The sequence below is a fragment of the Chelonia mydas genome, chromosome 1 (assembly GCF_015237465.2).
Source record: "Chelonia mydas isolate rCheMyd1 chromosome 1, rCheMyd1.pri.v2, whole genome shotgun sequence".
NCBI classification, from domain to species: Eukaryota; Metazoa; Chordata; order Testudines; family Cheloniidae; genus Chelonia; species Chelonia mydas.
In genome coordinates this window covers 257711976-257731394 of record NC_057849.1, presented here as the reverse complement: position 1 = coordinate 257731394, position 19419 = coordinate 257711976, and the positions used below count along the sequence as shown (strand labels likewise).

General features: G+C 49.4%; 1 non-coding gene across 1 annotated transcript; it reads right to left on the bottom strand.

Moving 5' to 3' along the window:
• Positions 1 to 1257: 1257 nt before the first annotated feature.
• LOC114019598 lies at positions 1258 to 9753 on the bottom strand. Its single transcript, XR_005222918.2, has 3 exons — positions 9603 to 9753; positions 4635 to 7935; positions 1258 to 1990 (listed from the first exon to the last, which is right to left on the bottom strand). It is a non-coding gene; the product is annotated as an uncharacterized LOC114019598 (transcript).
• Between the last annotated feature and the right edge of the window lie 9666 nt (positions 9754 to 19419).

The window sequence follows — 19419 nt, the reverse complement described above, 5'->3', positions numbered from 1 at the left end:
AACACTTTGTCGGTTGATTTCAAGTAAATTAGCCAACTCCGATTCAGTTTCTCACCATTGTCAAGCACTCTTTCACAGTGTGACTTTGAGAAGTGTCATTTCTGCTCATTCATAGGTGCCGACTCCGTGGGTGCTCCAGGGTCCGCACCCACTGGCAGCCAACCTCCCCCCTCCTTGCCTCCTTCTCTCCCTGCCCCCGAGCGCGCCGCATCCCCGCTCCTCCCCCTCCCTCCCAGTTCTTCCCCTGCCTGTTTGGCGGTGCTTAGGACTTTTCAGGAGGAAGGGGGAGGAGCGGGGATGTGGCACGCTCAGGGGAGGAGGCAGAGAAGAGGCGGGCAGGGGTGGGGACTTGGGGGAAGGGGGGGCAGTGGGGACAGGGCTGGGGTAGATAAAGGCAGGGTGGGACCGGGACTTTGGGAAAGGGGGTGGAATGGGGGCAGGGCAAGGGCAGTGCAGGGGTGGAAAGAGGCGGTTCAGGGGCAGGGCCGGGGGGCGGGAGTCGAGCGCCCACCGCGCAGAGGGGAAGTCAGCACCTATGTGCTCATTTACTGGAAACATCATATCCTTGTATTTGCCCTGGTCATTCAAAATTGTACAATGAGTATCAGCAGAGTTTAGGATTCCGGCCATAAAGCAGGATCTGATGCACTGATTTGTGGTGTGCAATTTTTCTCACCGCTGTTTCTGTCATCATGCAAGGCTGATTCTTCTTTATCGTTTATTTCCTTTTCATGTAAACCAGATGTTTCTTTCTCATTACTCTCCTTTTCACGTGAGCCACATTCTTCTTTACCATCACTCTCATTTATGCTGCCAGGAAAACTGGACGATTCTCCATCACTTTCCTCACATTTCCATTCCTTATCTTCCGGGTAAATCTGCTAATTCCTTAGCAATAGGAATTCCATCATTTATGCTTCTCTCCTCAATTTCTTCTGCACGGGAATGATCGCCACTGCCTAAAGCTCAGTCTAGGTTGTTCTGTTTCAGATATTTTCCCATCAGATTTTCCCCTTGAGGCAAACTAGATTGCAATTGAGCTTTTTGCTTCCTATACTGAGCTCCTGAAGGCTTCTTCAGGGACCTATTTTATTTTCTATGGGGGAAAATAGACCATATTAGAGAGAGCAAAAGTCTACATTCCACAGTCTTACAAACTCATCAAACATCACATGTTAAGCATGGCAAAAGAAGTAACAGTATTTCTTTTATATTGTTGCATAGATAGGGGTTCAATAGATACCTCTGGAGTCTCACTAAATATGTCTTTTTATTAGTAGCTATGTACACTCCTCAAGTCTTAAATCACAAGTACACTTTCACAATTACACAATAACACAAGGTTCATAGTATCGCAGCTGGGCTGTCACTTCAGATCATCCTTGTATCTCACTGACTGACCGGCAATGCCCTGCCCGTAATATATCTGTGAGGGCATGGCTGACAACGTTCTAGGAGGTTCAAATTAAATGTTGTTCTCAAAAAGTCTGGAAGGTTCCACGAGATTCTACAAAAGTCCAGAACATTCTAGCAGGTTAGTGAAAAATGAATCCACATATGGAATACCTGAAACATTTTGCTTCAAACATTCTATTTTCCCTTTTGTCACTAACAACAAAAACAGCACCCTGAGTCCGGTGCCCTCCAAGCCTGGCACTCCAGGTGGTCTCCTGGGTCACCTGCCCCTAAATCCAGCCCTGGATGGATGCACACACCCCCTTTACTCACTCTGGCAGGATTTGCCAGCCTGGCAGTTTGTCATATGGCTGAGGACATTGTTCATGGTACGGCAATGAGGGAGGTTGCATTGTCGTACCTCACCATTTGCCTGTTCCCGCCGCTGGCACTTGTGAGCCTGTAAGAGGAGAGCGAGCTGCTGCTGAATGAGTCTGCGTATTGCTGGGTCTGCCATATGTTCTCCCAACACCATCTCCTGGGGAGCTGCTGGCCCCATCCCAGCTTGCTGAACTTGAGGAGTCTGCTGCTGGCCCTTGAGGGAGGAGGTGAAGGCACACACAAATTAAACCAAAGTAACTTTTTTCAAATACAATTCAATCATGAGTAACCAGAGGGTACGGAAAAATCCCCACTGCTAAACAGAACATGAATACAATTGTGCATTTAAAGAAATATCCCACCTGCCCTTACCACTAGTTATCAGAACTAGGAGCCAAAAGCAGAGGTGAGTTGAAGTAAGTGTAGAGTGTGTCGGAACTGATATAACTTGCAGCTTCTTCTGGACCCTGGCAATGCAGGCAGCATAACGATGTAGACTGCCCCAGGCACACACCCCTTTACCAGTATGTGATGTATGCCCACTAGGTCTAATGAGAGTTGGGAGACAGGTGTAAAAGCTGCTGAAACTTACATTGCAGGGCCAGGAGAGAGAAGGGTAGCAAAACAAGGAACAAGCAGGAGGGGATTAAGAATGTATGTAGTTAAAAATCATTCCCATCCCCTTCATTTATCTCCGCCTTCTTCAGGATTCTGAGTGTGTACTCCAGCTCCACATCTGCTCCCTTACACATTAGTGAGTAGGTGAAGCGGACTGGCTAGATTTTAAATCAAAGCTATGCAAATCACCAATTTTAATGATTTAAATCAGCAAGCAGGAAACAGGTGATTTAAATCACTGATTTTAATCATGTTTTGCATTTGTTCTTTAGCTATTTTCCGAAAGACCAGGTCAATTCACGCTGGTTAGTAGTGGTCAGGCTGACCTAGGGAGGGCTGGCCTTAAAAGCCAGAGGCTAAGCGACTAAGGGAGCACAAACAGGGGCATTTAAGAGGGACAGGAGATTCCCCTGCTGAACGAACAAGGTGTGCGGACTAATCTCGGGATGAGTGAGCGAGAAAGCTTGTTTGGCTGGTTTTGGCTGTTTGTTTGTTCTTTCTCTTTCGGGTTATTTAAAGTTACAGGGTCAGTGGGGATTGTGTGTTTGGGGGCTGTTTGAGCCTTTGTTCCCTCGATCAGCCTTGATCATCTTTGAACAGCCTCCATCAGCCTTGGAGAGAAGGCCTTAAAAGCTAAGTGACCAAGGGGAGACAGTAACATAGACCGTCATACCACTGGGGCAATACTCTGGTAGAGCTGTACCACCACCTGGCGCTCTCAATCACTGACACCTCAACCTAAGGTCAGTCTAGCCCACTGGGGTACTGGGAAATCTCCCAGGAGGCCCCTTCCCCCAACCAAGCACAGCTTAAAAATATGGAGGGTGTTAGAATCCTGTCTCTTTAAAACTGGCAGAGAAAAGCCTCAGCACTCCACACAGGCAGATCCCGGGGGGGGGCCCCCTCAGCATTGCCTTCCTCTGGCCATGCCTGTGTAACCCACACACCTTGTGGGTGTGGTGTTCTGTCCCATCTAGTGGCACTGAGACCACGGAGAGAGAGAGAAAGAATGAGTCGGCTCTACAGCCTTAGCGAAGAGTCAGCTGGCTTTTAGCTCATGCGGTAGAGGCTCATGCGTTGAGGTCCATGGTTCGATCCTGCGACCAGGCTCTGTCTGAGTTATGCCAGCACTCCAGGAGTTGACTGCTTCTGTCAAATGAAAGGGTGAGGCGCTATCACAGTGCCCTGTGGGTATGGCTCCACAGCAGCTGGGGGGGTGGGATTCCCTGCTTGGGTAGATGTACATATGCTAGCTCTGCTCAAGCTAGTGCCGGAAAAAATAGCAGTCTGGCCCAGCAGCAGCTCGCACACTGATGAATTGAGCCCTTTTTCCTTGCCTTCAAAGCCCTGCATTACTCCACCCACACCTATTTAATCTGACCTTCTGTTTTAGGTCATCCCACCAGCCCAGGTGCTCCCTTTGTCACTTCTCCCATAGCCAGCTCTAGGCTTTTCCCCACATTGCCCTCTAGCCCCAGAAGGCTGGTTCATGAGGCCACCACCGTCTCCTCATTCACATCCTTTGGGAAGACCCTCTTATATCACAAGGCCTACTGGGAAGGAGTCACTCTCTGCTCCACCAGACTGTGCATACAGTGTTGCTGAGGAACCCTGCAATCTAACGGCTGTCACCCAATCCTTCATCTGCCACCCCACCCTATTGTATTGTGACCCCCTTCAGTCTATCATGAGCTGAAATTAGACTGCAAACTCTCCAGGGCTGGGACGATCGTTTCTTATCTGTGCTGTGAGCAGTGGTGCCAACTAATGATTTTAAATGTAGGCACCTTTTATTAGTGGGGCCTCTGAACTTTACTGGGAGTGTTCCAGGGCAAAAGCCTGTGTGTGGCAATCTAACCTGAGAGACTACAACTCCCATGGTGCCGTGGGGAAAGGGGGGGGGAGACTTCCTCATGCAGGGAGAGCTGTGGGTGGACTCTATTTTGGGGAAAGGAGTGAGATTCCTGCTGGGGAGCTCTGACCGTACCAGGAGCCGCTGCTAGGAAGCCAGGAGCTGCTGCTGAGAACCCGCAGGGGCTTTGATCGAGCAGGGAGCCTCAGAGGTTGTTGGTGTCTTCACTGTGCCTAGAGCTGACTGGGGTGGGCCTGCAGCGAAGGAACTGAGAGTAACCCCCACTCTGGTTTGGGAAAGTACTTGCAAGGGAAGGGGCACAGCAGAGACTGAGTCTGAGGAGAGGCAGAATGATCTTCCCACCGAACCAGGACCCAGAGCTGCTGACCTTTGGTGGAGCCAGTCCAGTCGTCAGAGGGGTTGTGCAGCTTGTTGCCTTGGCTGGAGTGATACACAGAACCAACCGAGCACTGTCTCCAGCTGCAGATCTTCCAGCGCGCCCACGCAAGCCAGCGTCTAGGACTCTGAAATCCAGAGGAGTGTACACTTGGGGTGGGGTAAATGGTGCCAGTGTAAATGCCAGTTAGATAAGTTTCATTTATTGCTGTGTACTATATTTATTAATTGATTTTATTCAATTGCCCCTTGTGGATTTAAATTAGTAGTGACACATAATCTTAGACTCTTATACCCTGATTTTTTAAGTTGTTAAGTAAAGGTGTGTTCACTCTAATGCAAGTATATTGGATTTATATTATTTATAATTGATATTTTTGAGTTACACCCATGCCACAGATTATATTATTATTATTATTAGAATAGCTTTGTTCCTGGAGGTTCCCCAGGCACGCCATTGAGTGTGTACAGGGGCCAGCCAGGTAGAGGCACCGCTAATTTTAAATTCCTTTAGGAGTAAAGCAGGGGTTCTCAAACTGGGGGTCCTGACCGCTCAGGGGGGTCACAAGGTTATTTCTTGGGGGGTCGCGAGCTGTCAGCCTCCACCCCAAACCCCGCTTCACCTCCAGCATTTATAATAGTGTTAAATATAAAAAATTTGTTTTTTAATTTATAAGGGGGGGTTGCACTCATATGCTTGCTGTGTGAAAGCGGTCACCAATACAAAAGTTTGCAAACCACTGGAGTAAAGGGACTGTAGCAGAGGGGTGAATAGAGGATTCCCACCTATCCAACAGCACCACTGGGATACTCAGGATCTTCTTGAATGTCAACATCAGGCGCCCAGGCACACACGTGAGTGTTGGCTGCTCCCGAGTAACCCAGGGAGGAAAGGGCGGTGACACAAGTCTCACAATATTTGGTGTGTTTTTTAAAACCCCAGGCCCGGGAGTCAGATGATTTAATGAGACTTTCAGCTTTCATTAAAAAAAAATTGTTTTGAGCCTGCCTGGGTGCAGAAAAAAGCCTGAAAACATGGCTCAAAACCCAAAGACAAACATATAAACCCTAAAATGTTATATATTTATTTAATCTCAAGATGGGGGGCGGGGGAGCTGACTCATGCTCTTTGAACACTTGACACTGGCAGTATTGTGTGAAGGGTGTTAATGCTGTGTGAAGGATATTATAAAATAACACACCCTAATACCAGTGGCGAACACATGTTGTTTAATAGTTTAACTGCACCAGAAAAGAAAACAATATCCTAAAGCATTTTCACAACCAGGAGTACAGAACAATTCTAGCCCAGAATAGCCACTAATCTCTGAGAGCCTGTACCCTAGGCTGCAGAGCTGGAGTGGGGGCACGGCACCTGGGCCATGGCCTGACCACTTTTGAGCAGGTACATGGAAAATAGGGTTGCCATTGACTAGGCCGGGTTTTCTACTCTCTTGCCAGTTAAGAGATGTCACTTGCTGGGTCTTCGTTTTGTTGATGCTTGTGCGGTGATCTTGTAACTAGCGGTCACGCTCCTCATGGCTGGAAGCATGCCATGGCAGCCACCCAGGTCCCACTCTGCATGCGCAGCAGGCCGGGGCCTCACCTGACAGTTGCCAAAACCACAATGGTACCTCTCAGCACCAAGAACCAGCCGGGAAGTGAGACAGACACATCAGCCAATGGCCAGGCTCGCCAGCAGGGAAGGGGTCAGGTGTGGAGTAGGAGAGATGGGGGTCCTGGGAGAGAACAGTATGGGGGGAGGGGCTTCCGGAGGGCTGAGGCTCTTGAGAAGGGGTAGACTAGGCCAGGGATTTCAGGTTCTCAGGAATGGTGGAGCACCTGAGAGTGGAAGAGGAGGGTCATGCAGAGGGTGGCAAATCTATGTTCCCCAAGTTTAAAGGGGGCATATGCTGCACTAAATCTAACCTCCCTCCCCAGCACCCCGTTCTTCACAGGAACTAGTGGAAAGCCAGGGGTTTGTGGGGAGAAGTAATAAAGGAGAGCTCCTGTAGATGGCCCATACATATCCTCTCTCCTGGGATATGTCCGCACATGACTGACCCAAGAATTATCTGAGATTTAATGAAGGATTTTTTCCCATTAGGTTAGTAGCTAAAAGGGCACCTCCAGCCGCTTAGCCTTGATAGCCTGACCAACCCCACAGTGCATTGGTCTTACTCAGCTCGAAGTTTGAGGCCACTTTCAGCAGGAGGCTGCAGCACCACTGCATCTTTGGGAAACACTCCCTAAGCAGGCCTACAGCCTGGCGCTCTGGGACTCTCCTGACCAGTGCTGTCACCACAAGGAATGCAGGCTTCCGAGCCAGGGACAGAACATTCTCCTTGAGGTTGAAACAGAGACCAGCAACTTGGCTAGGATGAGGGAGAAGCCTGTCAAGGGCATTGGGAACGCAGAGGTGGGATGTTAAATGGCCCCTTTTGAAATGCTGTGGGGCGAGCATGGACAAACTGCTTCTCCTGGAATACACTATGCCGCAATCACTGAGAGGGAACTTACTGAGCAGCCCTATTGCCTTACAGTTCATAGTGCCCAGGACAGGTGCTGACACAGATAGATGGTCTCTTTCTCTCCATGCTGCCCATATAGAAAACTTTCCCCTTGTCAGGCCATTTATCTGTGCCAAGGGACACAGGCCTACTATGCTTCACTATAGCTTAAGCAAGATCGTCTAAGAAATGTCTTACAGGGTACAGGCCTGTAGGTTCCTTGTGTTACTGCTAAATATGATAAAAGGCTAAACTAGCTCTATGGGCTACACTGCTGGCCTGGTGGAGTTGTTGGTGTGGCTGGTGTTGGTGAAGGCAATCTTTGCTGCCAACCTATCACACCTGTCCTCTGCATGCTCGCTATCCTCCTCTCTGCTGCGGATGGTGCTGAAGTTGCTGTTGGAGGAGCTTGTGTTTAATGTTGAGGCAAAAGGGCACCGGGCACTTGTTCTCCTGGCAGTGCTTAGCATGGTAGCAGCAAAGAGCAACGAGCTGTTTGCAAAGAGGGCACCCTCCGTTGGTCTTGCACTTGCAGCCTTTGGTGTGTCGGACAACCCACTTCATCTTCTGACAGGACGGCAGTGAACAGTTGGCGTTACGACACTGGCAGGCATGGACAAGGGACTGGTTACAGCGCTGGATGCTCAGACGGCGGGAGTCACCAGGGCTCTGGGTGGTTGCAGTCTGCTGGTTGTTGCTCTCATCGTCTAGGCCAAGGCCCAATTTCTCCATCTTGTGGTCGTGGTTTTTAGTGTTATAACAGGTGATGCACAGGTCGTAATCCTGGAAACAGACAAAACATTTTGAAAATTAAAAAGCTGTCTACATAACCTGACACAATAAATATACAAATGGGGTCATGTCACCAACAAGGGAGCCCAACTGTCCCAGATGGACTGTGGTGGGGGAATTGGCCTTTTTGTTAATTATAAAGCCAGAAGGGACCATTGTGATCATCTAGTCTGACCTCTTGTGTAACACAGGACATACGACTTCCCTGGATTAATGTCTATTCAACTAGACCACTGCTTTTAGAAAACATCCAGTCTTGATTTCAAAGTTTGCAGTGATGGAGAATCCATCACAACCCATGCTAAATTGTTCCAATGGCTAATTACTGTCACTTAAATTTGCACCTTATTTCTAGTGTAGATTTCTCCAGCCATTGGATCTTGTTATACCTTTGCCTGCTAGATTGAAGGGCACTCATCACATTTCTTTTCTCCATGTAGATAGCTCTAAACTGATCCAGTCACCCCTTAAACAGCTCTTCGTTAAGCTAAACAGATTGAGCTGCTTGTAAGCATGTTTTCCAATCTTGTATTCATTCTTGTGGCTCTTCTCTGAACCCGCTCCAATTTATCAACTTTTTTTTTTTTAATTGCGAACAGTAGAGCCAAACGCACTATTCCAGCAGAAGTCACACCAGTGCCAAATAGAGATACTATAACCTCTCTTTTCCTACTCGATATGCCCCTTTTTATACAGCCAAGGATCACACTCGCTCTTTTAGCCCGTGTTGCACTGCCTTGTAATGTTCCTTCCATGGGCTGTGGGTCGCATAGGCTGGGGGAGGCTTTGCCTCCCCAAAGAGCCAGATGTGACCCTGCCCCCTGCTGTGACGCTCCCCGCGGACAGCTGTGGCTCCAGTCCTCTGGCTCCGAGTCCAGTCCTGTAGTGCTCCGGGGCTGGGGCCAGGCGCCTTCCCACGCTCCAGAGCTGGGGAGGCTGGGGCCATGCGCCACCCACCCTCCCAGTGCTCCTTTGGGGCTGGGGTCTAGCTGTGGGACTGGACCGATGGCCGCAGTGCGGGGGGAGGCTCTGGGCTTGTGGCGGGGGGGGGGGGGGGGAGTTGGCTCCAGCAGGGGTGGAAGGGTTGGGGCCTGGGGCGGAAGGGGAGGGGCTGGGGGCTGGCCTCCCGCAGCCGGTGGGTCACACGCCGCTCATGGTTCCCTCTAACCATTGCGCAGGCAGCTGTCAGTGTGAATGTACAACAGCGCTTTCCCTTCTGTGCTTTCAGAGCGGCGCTGTAACTTCCGGAAAAGCCCAGAAAGCTACAAAGGAGTTCACAAATCCCTACGTGCAGCCTCAGGGGAGCAATTGGTACTTTTCCGAAAGATGCAGGCGCTAGAGGAGAAGTTCGAAGGAAGTAGGGCTCAGGGACAGGGAGCAAGAGAGGAAATATGCTGCTCGGCTGCCAGCTGAGGGGCTGGAAATCAGACGGTGATCGCGGGTGGAGAGACTCAGGGAGCTGGACTGGGTTTGTGATGTGTTCGAGAGAGAGAAGGGGGACACTGTGCCGAAGGGGGACACAGAGCGTGAGAGAGATCGGAGGACCGGAGCACCGGTTCCCATCCCCATGGCTCTGGTGGAGCCAAGGGAGCTGGAGCAACCTGCGGGGCCAGTAACTAGGAGCAGGGCGAGAGAGTTAGCACAGGCTGACATGGTACCTTCAGGAGCGGAGTCGCAGGCTGAGGCTCAGGAGGGGAAGTTCGCAGCAGCAGCAGCTGGGAGCAGTCTGCAAAGGGAAAAGTGATGCCCCAGAGTGGCGCAGGAGGAAGTGGGGTCACGTGTCCTTTCAGAGGAAGTGACTGGGGGTGCAAAGGTGAGCGGAGCAAAGGGGGCGGCGCTCTCCTCTGCCCCTACTAGCGACGAGGGGGTGCCCTTAGAGACTGGGATGGTTCAGGGACTAGCACAGGGGTTCGCAAACTTTTTTTTTTCCCCACGGACCACTTGAAAATCGCTGCGGGGCTCGGCAGGCCACTTACTGAGCTTTCCAAATGTTGTTTGTTCCGTTAGCTAACGATTGGAAAGCGCTTCGGATAAAAGCGCTTTGTAAAGAAACCTTAATAATTAATAATAAACTTCTTTTGCTCTACAATAAAAGCACACAGCTCATATTTTAATAGCAGTCGTCTGACCTTTCTAATGCGATGGAGGCGCTCTCTCTCCCCTGCCATGGCAGCCCCTGAGCTGGGGCTGGGAAGGAGGGGGGGTCTTCCCCCCCCCACAGCAGCCCCTGATCTGGGGCTGGGAAGGAGGGGGGGGTCTTCCCCCCCACAGCAGCCCCTGAGCTGGGGCTGGGAAGGAGGGGGGGGTCTCTTCCCCCACCCCCAGCAGCCACAGAGCTGGGGCTGGGAAGGAGGGGGGGGGTCTCTTCGCCCCCCCTCCACAGCAGCCCCTGAGCTGGGGCTGGGAAGGGGGGGGGGTCTCTTCCCCCCCCCGACAGCAGCCCCTGAGCTGGGGCTGGGAAGAAGGGGGGGGGGGTCTCCCCAGCAGCCGCAGCCCTGGAGCTGGGGAAAGTCGTCTCTTTCTCTGGTCACTGCAGCCCTGCATGTCCCAAATTCCCCCCACCCCCTCTTCTCACCCCAGTGCCCCCTCCCACCTACCCCCTATTTCCCCCAAGGCCGCCAGCTCACCTTACATGTGCGTCTTCTCCAGGGTCCAGGCACCTAATTAGTGGGGCCACGCCTGTGGGGGCCCCACTAATTCGGTGGGTGGCCCTTCATTTGCTTGTGTGCGGCCACCCAGGTGCGCATCTTCGAGGGAACTATCCGCAGACCACCTGAATAGAGCTTGCAGACCACTGGTTTTAAAAACCTCTGGACTAGAAGATGCAGTGTTACAGGTGACACAAGTAGCTAGTATCTGTGATGTAGTAATCGCTAAGTTACAACACAGAGAAAGACACCATCCAAGGGATGCTAGTTCTGCTCCTCCACCCAATGTTACATTGACACCATATAGGTCAAGAGACCCAGCCCCTTCGGGTGGGCACTTATTGACATTTGGGCGATCACCAGCACTGCCTAGGTCCCCAGAATTTCAAGGACCTTCTTCACCCCCTTGGTATGTGCTGGTATCACCTGGCGCACCTGTAGAACACCCAGTAACACCCAGTGTTCATGGACTGAGGGATGTCCTGTGTCAGTGTGGAGATGCCTGAAGTGTAGGATGTGGAGGTTTTTATGGTGAGTTACCCTGCTCACCCAGGATTATATGCAGGGGAAAGTTCTGATAGCTCTGATGCGGAACGTGCTGATCCGGGTAAGAGAGCCCCATGTCCTGGATCGAGGAGTCAAAGCCCAGAAACCATAGATTCAGATCCAGGCAGCAAAAGCCCACATCCTGATCCAGGGAGATGAACCCTAGATTCTGATTCAGATTGTCCCATGGCAGCTGTTACAGAGATTAAGTCCCTAGATTTGACAGCTAAGCAAGTAGGGATGATGGAGGATGCTTTGGTTGTGTTGCACGCACAGTGTGTGCAAGAAACTGTGAAAGTATTTGGCTTACCAAAGGAAGACTGGGTTAAAATCCTACAGCTCACAGTGAATTGAGCATTATGGAGCATTACTCCCTGAGTATATGGTAGGAGAGAGATCTTTTAAAGAAACAGTAGCCCTTTGCAACATAACCAGCACTCAGGACAAGCTGGAGTGGCCATCCTGTCTAACCTAAAGCAAAGACCGAATGCTGGTTGGTAATCCTGAGTTGCAAGCCCCCTCATGGAGTAAACTTTGCGTCCGAATAAATCCAGGCACTTGGCACCCTTAGATTTAGGCGCTGGGGCTTGTTGATCCTGCCTCTCCCTCTCATTTACTGCCGACACTACCAACGAGCAAGGCTGTGGGTGTGTGAAGGGGTAGTTGAACCCCTTGGAGGGTATGAAGTACTTCCGCTCCACAGGAGGGATGGAGGCCAGGGTCCGCCAAATGGTCTTTGCATTGGCTTGTATAGTTCTGATGAGAGGTAGAGCGACCCTGGATGGCCCTTCTGGTGCCAGGATGTCCACCATAGGGGGTCCTCCGACTCTACCACCTCCTCGGCCTGCAGGTTCATATTCCGTGCCACCCTGCACAGGAGTTCCTGGTGGGCACGGCTATTTATGGGGGTGGCCCCGAGACGGAGGTGCCTGCCACTGTTGACCTGAATATTATGGGTTAGTTGTTATGGCTCACCGCTGATCGCATCCAACCAGAAGATTGATAGATTCTTGTCCAATGCAGACTACAGGTCCAAGAACTCAGAGAGTTCTATAGCAGGAGAGGACTCTTGGGGTGCTTGGCAAAAACACTTACACTGAGGACAATAACAAATTGATAAAAACTTTATTGAGATTAACAAAAGAATAATAAATGCTATGAAACTTATGACTGCAAAACAGTAAAAGAATTCCAAAACTCCTGGTGGTAACATTCCTATTATAAATACCTTAACCTAACATACTCACACCCTTCCTTGAGGACTCGGTAATAGGAGGTGAAGGACCAGCCTTACTCCTGGCATGCCCAGTAACATGATGGGTCCCCAATAGTTAGGAATGTTGAGTAGTTATACTATACTACACAAGCTGAGCTGATAGCGTGATGGAAGATAGAATGATAGGTAGATAAAAAGATAGTCTATAGAATATAGGAGAACAAAGAAAAGAAAAAAGCTCCCTAAGATATCCTTACATGATGTTTTATGGGATCCTGACACTATGTAATTCATATACCCTACTATACCCAAATCTTACTTCTGTACCCTAAGAAATTTATGGGTACCCTTATCCTATCAATTAGTGGATTATGACACTTACTCTCTACATATTAATAAGGATTGTCTCACTCCAAAAACGGCCAACCTAGGCTCTCTTGGCGACTTCCAGGTTTGTGGTGTACCCTGCAGTTACCAACTGGTTGCAGACGCCAGATAAACCTTTTCAATGTTGTGTGTAGTTCCTCCCTTTAGTTCCCCAAAGTTCAGGGACCATTTCTATCTATGCCAAAAGTTGTCAGTTTTTATGATGCCTTACTCTTAACTGATCATACTTTTAGCTGTTTAGCTGATCTTACTGGATACAGTCAGGTAGTCTTCTTGCATTTCAGCAAAACTTATTCTATGTATAATTATTAGGAAACACATATCACATGCCTCAACACATCCTAATTTCACAGGAATTAATACTGATAAAATATAAGAATCATATATGAAATGGATTAATTCAGAAAGAGAAACATATTATATGATACGGCTGGCTGGATTAGTAGGATATAATAGCTAACAAAGTAATGCTATGGACTACACCACCGCCTCATTCGGGGCGGATCATGAGGACACTAGTGGGGGAACTGGGTCCTCTGGACCCTCTTGGTCCTTGGGGACCTGCTGCCCTGCTTCTAGCTCTGTGCCAGCCACACCAGCAGCACTCAATTGGAGGGAATAAAAATTGATGCCTACCTGCAGAATCTGCAAGAACATTTAAATCAGGTCCACTTGCAGATAGCTGCTAAATTGGGGAAATTCAGATGAAAGGCAAAGGCCTACTTTGACAAAAAACAGAATACTTGGGAGGTTGGAGACCAAGTAATGGTGTTATCTTACAAAGCGCCAGAGCATGGGCTGTGTAATCAATGGATCAGATCCTTCTGAATCATCAGTAAACTCAGATCAGCATTGTATAAAATTAGGCTAAGAGGAGTGAAGTGTAATAGAGACAGAATCTCCCATGCTACCTCGTTAAAGCTGTATCAATCCAGGTCGCAGGAGCAACTTCCGCCTCAGGACCTAGGGGAGCAACACCCAGCAGAATCGCAACAGCTGGAGATAAGCAGATCGCAACCATGAAATGGACACTGATATTTCTGATTTACTACACCCTTATCATTGCTCTGAGGGACTAAACTGTTACAAAAGGCGCAAACCCATGAAACCCAACAACATGTACATGCTCAGTTGCTTGCACATCTGAAGCAGAACACCCCAACGAAAGGGATGAACGAACTATTATACTCAATCCAGAGCTTATCCACTGCCCTATTCGACAGGTTGAGGGAATTGGAGGGGAAGATGTCACCTTTGAATATAGATTGGATGAAGTAGTCTCACTGCCATCCAGTGGCTGGAAAAAGATTTGGCCCCTAGATGATGCTTCAAAGGGGGAGGATGTAAAACCATACCGCCTCACCAACAAATTCAACTTCCCTTATGCACAGAATACCTTATGAGACTTGGAAAAACACAGCTATTTGTGATAACTTGATAACGGGGGGGGGGAGTTTGACCTTATATAAACTTGAATATGAGGATGAAGGCCAATATGAAGTATGCGGCAAAGAGTCCTGTGGCACCTTATAGACTAACAGACGTATTGGAGCATACCCACTTCGTCGGACGAAGTGGGTACTCACCCACGAAAGCTTATGCTCCAATACGTCTGTTAGTCTATAAGGTGCCACAGGACCCTTTGCCACTTTTACAGATCCAGACTAACACGGCTACCACTCTGTTACATACAGTATGTGTTATAGCTACATACTGAATGTGACTTTTGAACTTAAGGTTTGCGATCCAGTTATTGATTATGACTGTGACAATCCAATACCTGATGATGTAACTTGTCCAATGATGGACCCAGGACCCACTAGTGGTCTCATCACAACGCCCATATTAGGGGAATTGATTAATCAAATTTGGTTTATGCATATTTCTGTGGTGTTAAATTTGTCTAATTGGTATCTAGGCGAATTTAGCTATTGTAAGCATTCCAAAGTGGCTTCCTTTTTCTCAGTACTCCTTGTGGATAGGATTGCAGCTTATCAACAACAAATACAAGATGTTGTTCTGTTGGGGATGGATAATGAAATCCATGAATTGCATACCTCTAGGAGAAAGTGTAGCTTGAATCCTCTTGGAATTTTAGGATCCCTGACGGGACTATTTGGTTCAGGGATGTCAATTTGGAACTGAGTAGATGTTTGGAAGATTCCCAAACATATAGATTATGTGTTACAAGAGGAAGTCAACCAGGGGGTCAACCCAATGTTACATGGAATAAGGGGATTGTCACAAGAAAAGTGATTTACTGTTTACAACATGCATGACATAACCCAACTATTTAATGAGACCCAGTTTATACTCCTGAGGGCATTCTCTGCCAAATAATTAAAAATTCTGTGCCAAAAAATAAAAATTGCGTGCACAATATTTTAGGATTCTTCAAAATTCTGAAATTTTATTTGTCAAATAAATGTGAAGGCTCCAGCATGGCATTGGGGAGCACAGACCACTGGCTGCACAGAGACGGGAGATCACTGTGCAGCTCTGCCCCCCAGGACACAGACTCAGCAGTGAGGCTGCACCCAACCCTGACACAGCGCAAGGACCGGGCCTGCCCTAGAAACACCCCATGGCCTTGCCCAGCCGTGCCAGGTGCACTAGGTGTGGGCAGGCAGGCAGGCGCAGCAAGGCAGGATCCAAGTGTGGAGGGGCTTAGTGTGGGGGGGATGCAGGTGTTGGTTGAGAGGGTTTTGTGTGGGGCAATCTGGGTGTGGGTGGCTCAGTGAGGGAGCCGGGTGCGGGGAGGGATCTGGATGCACAGGGGCTTGTTGCAGGGTCCTGGGTGCAACGGTAATAGGACTCTGCAGGGGGGGTTCAGGTGAAGGTGATTGGGGCTCAATGGTGGGGGTCTGGTTGTGGCGGGGGATAGAGCTCAGCAGGAGGGTCTGGGTGTGAGGGGGCTCAGTGGGGTGGGGATCCTGGTGCAGATGGCTCATCAAGGTGGTCCAGGTGCAGGGGGAGTGGGGCTCGGCAGGGGGCTTCTGAGTGTGTGGGGTGAGGCTCGGCGGGAGGACCAGAGTATGAGGGGGGTCTGGATGCACGGGGGGGCAGCTCCCTGTACAGGGATCCCTCCCCCTGCAGCTGAGGAGTGATGGGTGCAGGAAGCGGGAGCGGGGGGAGGGGCCTTTGCAGAGCTTCCTGCAGCTGGGGGAAAAATCTGGGTCTGACCCAGCCCTGGATGCCGTGCAGGGGAAGAGGAGTCCCGTCCTCTCCAGCCCAGCCTGGTCTAGCAGCTGAGCCTGGTGCAGGGTAGGAGCCACCAGCTGGGTCTTCCCCAGTTCTGCCTCCTGCCCCACAGTGATTTACCTCTCTTCAGGCTGCCCTGGGCCCATGAAACATACTGCTGGGAAGGGTCATGTGACTGCTTTTGTAGCTTCCCTTTGCTTCCCTGTCAGAAAGTCATTTTTCTGCAGGGAAGAAAAAAAATCTGTGGAAGACATAAATTCTGTGCATGCGCAGTGGTGCATGATTCCCCCAGAAGTACAACTTAAAATTAACCAGCTGGTCGCTTTAAACCAGGGGTCGTCAACCTTTGAGAAGTGGCATGGCAAGTCTTCATTAATTTAAGGTTTCACATGCCAGTAATACATTTTACATTTACAGGCCCCCCCCCCCCCCACGGAACCCCAGACTGGCAGCTGGCTGAGCGGCTCAGCCTGCTGCCGATCTGGGGTTCTGTCCGCCGGCCCCCGCCAGCCGGGGTCCCAGGGACCTGCCTTGCTCAGCCTGCTGCCAGTCTGGGGTCCCCGCTGCCAGCCCCGCTCATCCCGCTGCCAGTCTGCATGGACGGAACCCCGGGCTGGCAGCGGGCTGAGCAAGGCCGGTGGCTGGGACCCCGGCTGGCAGCGGGCCCGCTGCCAGTCTGGGGTTCCGGCCGCCGGCCCCTGCCAGCCGGGGTCCCGGCCGCCGGCCCCTGCCAGCCGGGGTCCCAGCCACCGGCCTTGCTCAGCCCGCTGCCAGTCTGGGGTCCCCGCTGCCAGCCCCGCTCAGCCCGCTGCCAGTCTGGATGGACCTAACCCCAGGCTGGCAGCAGGCTGTGCGAGGCCGGTGGCCAGCAGGGGCTGGCGGATGGCACCCCAGACCGGCAGCAGGCTGAGTGGAGCCGGCGACCGGGACCCTGGCTGGCAGCCAGAGTGCCATTAAAAATCAGCTCGTGTGCCGCCTTTGGCACACGTGCCGCAGGTTGCTGACCCCTGCTTTAAACAATGATCAGCACAAGGATCAATATATAGGAAAAGAGATTAGCTGCTCTGCATATGGAAAGTATGTTGTAACTACAATCGCTGATGCATTACAATCTCTCAGATTGGGAAAGGTTCCTGATGTAATAAAAAAAGATGATCAGTTGTTGAGTTGGTATTGCCCCAAACGTTTTCAAAGGCTGGGAAAGGAACGATTCATATGTTTGGATTCGTGCCAGCATTTATCAGGAGGTATAGTGAGACAGCTGAGATCTGACACACCTCACTCCAACCGAGACAGTTGTTCTCTTTCTAAAGATTGTAAGATGACATGATCCTTGTATGTCTCATTCATGACCTTGTTACCAGTGTTTGACCGAGACAAGGATGTGGACATGCAATTGGTGGCTGTAGGTCACCTTGAAGACGACATCTCCAGAGAACGCATCAATGTGCCTCCTTCAGTGGTCCATCACACTTCAACTCAAACCTGGAAAATTCCGCAGGTGGCCTGCTGCTCTGAAAAAGGGCCTTGGTACATCTGTAGATGTAATGTGTTCAAGACAGACACTGTCCTGTGTGGACTTTAGGGAGAGGAGTTACGGAATAAATCATCCTCATTGTAGCACCTGGTGACATTGACCAAGTGGAAGACTCTGACGGAGAGGGTGACCTATGCTGGACATGGCCAATTTTGTGTGGTAACCAATCAAAAGAGATACAAATATGGTCCCTTGGTGTGTCCTGTCACAGACCCAAATTTTTGTTTTACTCCAAAGCAACCTACTTTGACAGGGAACCAAGCCATTTCCCCTATTCCCACTTTTGAAAACATCACCATCATTGAGTCTGACCCAGCCTATGAGGATTTAACTATCCAAAGTACACCCACATTTCTTGTCTATATTCCTCTGTTAAGCTTACAATTAAAGTCATTACTGGCTTGTAAGGAGACCCACCTCATAGAAATTACTAACGATATGAATAAAGACAGGTTTCAGAGTAGCAGCCGTGTTAGTCTGTATCTGCAAAAAGAAAAGGAGGACTGGTGGCACCTTAGAGACTAACAAATTTATTTGAGCATAAGCTTTCGTGAGCTACAGCTCACTTCATCGGATGCATGCCAAGCTATTACTCAAATTAATTAATGAAGGTGATGAATCTTCAATAACTCCCAGGAACGATGATGGGTTATTGCCCAAAGAATTGCAATAGGGGTTATTTGCATTGTTTTAGGATGCATGCAGTATAAACCCAACAAGTACTGTCTAGGCAAAGACCTAGACAGATACCAAATATTAATTATGGTGAATATATGTCCATAGTACCTGGGGTACCACTCCAGAAACACATCAGGGCTCTGAGTCTGTTTTTACGATACCCTTCCTCCACCCTGAGAGGTGGAATATGGCGTTGTAACTGTCCCTGCAGATGCCTGACCATCTACAGCCATATCTCTCTGACTGGGTTCATTTATAAATCAGCCTGTCAAAGGCGGCATGTAGCCTACAGGGCTAGCCTGCTTGCTTGTCTATATATCTTTTCTTATAGGTTTCTTATTTTCTTATTATAATAGGTTTATATTAAAGTATGCTGGCTGTAATGCAAGGGACCTACAGGCCACACCCTGTATGTTGAACTAAGGCAAAGTTGGCATACGCATGTTCGGGACCTTTCACCCAGATAGGTGATGATGAATTAAAGCATAAGGTCCATCTATGGCTGTGACCTTTAACATAGATAGATAAAGGATACATTGAAGCAGGTTGGCATAAGGGGCTTTCTAAGTTCATATCCTCTTTAAACTTAACAGGTACACCACAAGGAAATAACCGATATAACTGGGTAGGACAGAAATAACAAATGTGGGAATGATCTAATGTCATTAGTATGTATGTATATGTCATCAATATGTACAAACATGGCAGCCTATGGAGTAAGAGTACCCTAGCGTAGTGTGGCTGAGGAAACCAAGTTTGGACATAGAAGCGGGGAGCTTAGGTGTTCAAGCCGTATAAAAGGGGTGACCCACCAGGCCAAAGCAGCTTAATTAGTTTTGTTTATTAATCTGTTAGTGTTTTACTTAACTAACTTACTTTACTGACTTAAACTTACAATTAAGAACTAAGTTACCTTCTTTAGCTCTTAGGTCTTTAGCTTTTCCTAAGCTCTGCACCTCCCACTCAAGAACTGAGGAACCTGGACCCGGACTATCTTGGCATGCCAGAGGTGAGGCTGGTCCTTTGTCTCTTACCGCCAGGTTATCAAGGATGGGTATGAGTATAAAAAGAAAAGGCGGATTTGTGGCACCTTAGAGACTAACCAATTTATTTGAGCATAAGCTTTCGTGAGCTACAGCTCACTTCATCGGATACAGTATATAATATCACATATCTCTAGAACTATATTACTGCATTTAGAAAAGGAGGACTTGTGGCACCTTAGAGATTAACAAATTTATTTGAGCATAAGCTTTCGTGAG